The following is a 2,067-nucleotide window of genomic DNA, read 5'->3' on the forward strand; positions in this document are numbered from 1 at the left end:
AGTCTGGATAATTTAAACCAATAAAACCACTTTCATTTGAGACAACTTTATTTATCTTCATTACCTGAATAATTGTCCCTATACTCCATTCAAATTTGCCTACGGAGAAACCACATTCTGAATTAAGAACAAACATGTTAAGATGTTGAGTCACCTTCAAAAGGAATTAGAAAAAAGCATCTTCAAATTATAAACATCTTTCATTTTCAACTCTTTTCTAATGAATGCTTTATTTTTTTTATGTATAATTTAAAAATGTATTTCCCATCTGTACTGAAAGCCTGTCAGCCAAGTTTCAGACCTAGGGGAATTTTACTGTAAAAATGTAATTTAAAAAATTATGGATACATGTCTATGATCACATTTATATTTGTCTACATAGTGATCAATATAATTCTAATTTAATCCACAAAATGTATCTTATATTGATATTTTTAAATACTATGAGTAAACTTTTACTCAACCCTTGAAGATTTTCCCAGTTACAGTTGTAGAATAATTTAAGGCACAGAAATAATTCACCCTCTGCTAAGGAAACACAATCAGTCCTCCTATTATCACAGTAGTATATATGGGGACTAGGACAATTTATGGTTTGCTTTAAATTTTATGCTTTTAGGCTTTTCACATTACTGTAATGCAACCCCATTCCATTTCCTTCTACAAAGGTAAATACAAACATGTATTAAATATACAATTCATTGTTATCAATTGCAGTAGAGAAAAGTGATCTTCCTGGTAGTGACCCTGAAATAGAAGATAGTGAGCCCAAATGACCATTGAGAGTTTATATGTGTGGCATCAAAACATCATACAGGCATTTGATATAGAGCACCCAGATCTCATTTTTCCACGTGACACTAAAGAACTGTATTTAAATCCATTCCTAGGTTCTCTGTGGTCATAAGCCTTCTGTGGCATAATGTTGAAATAAACAAATCACACAAATGATACATATCTAATTCGTTATTTAAATGCCTCATGAGTGAACAAAATTGTCCTTATGCAATAGCAGATATATTGTGCCAGATGTAGAACAAAACCACATCATTTTAATACCACTATTTGAATATTGTATTGGCATAGAAATAGAAGTTTCCATTGAATTTCAGATCATTGATGTGAAATTGGTATTAATTTGTGAAAGTCAATTTTGACATATTTTGAAGGCACCTGAGTTTTTAGCCAAATATGTGCTTGTTCATTTTATCTCTATTACTGAGGCATCTATTTGTTTGTATTTTTGTTCTCTGCATGCCAGATGGACTATTGGCTCTTTAGCATTCATTATAAACAAAACAAAACAACAAAACCCACAAACAAACAAACAAAACGCAATGTGGGCAAACAATGTCTTGGCAGGTTTTGGTAGGACATGTCGTTGAAAATGGATTCCATGTAGAACAAACCCTGTTTCCTATTTGCTAATGAAACAATTTTTGTGCAAGCTTTACATTTCATGCAACATGAATTGACACAAACTTTTTGGTGTCAGTAGTGAGATGCTATTTTTTTTTTTAATTATGTAGGACTAATTTTGGAAAATACAAAGTTTCTAGTGAGTCATGCTTTACCTTGGTTATTTAGATGGCTAAAGATAACTTGAATCAGAGTCATTAAAAATAAATTTTAAATTTATATTTAGAATAAAGCCTTATTTCCTGGATGGAACCTGCTAGTCTTATAATATTCTGTAATGAATCAGAAATTAACTAAACTGTTACTATGGTACACATAGTGGTTTTTAATCATTTTAAACTTTTATCCTGGATACCATGACCTGATGAATGAAGGAGAAAAACTACACTTAGGAATGTCAGTGAGGGGTGCCTGGGTGGCTCAGTTGTTAAGCGTCTGCCTTTAGCTCAGGTCATGATCCCAGGGTCCTGGGATTGAGCCCCACATTGGGTTCCCTGCTTGGTGAGAAGCCTACTTCTTCCTCTTCCACTTCCCCTGCTTGTGTTCCCTCTCTCGCTGTGTATCTCTCTGTCAAATGAATAAATAAAATCTTAAAGAAGAAAGAAAGAAAGAAAGAAAGAAAGAAAGAAAGAAAGAAAGAAAGAAAGA

Source organism: Mustela nigripes, chromosome 5 (assembly GCF_022355385.1).
Source record: "Mustela nigripes isolate SB6536 chromosome 5, MUSNIG.SB6536, whole genome shotgun sequence".
Lineage (NCBI taxonomy): Eukaryota > Metazoa > Chordata > Mammalia > Carnivora > Mustelidae > Mustela > Mustela nigripes.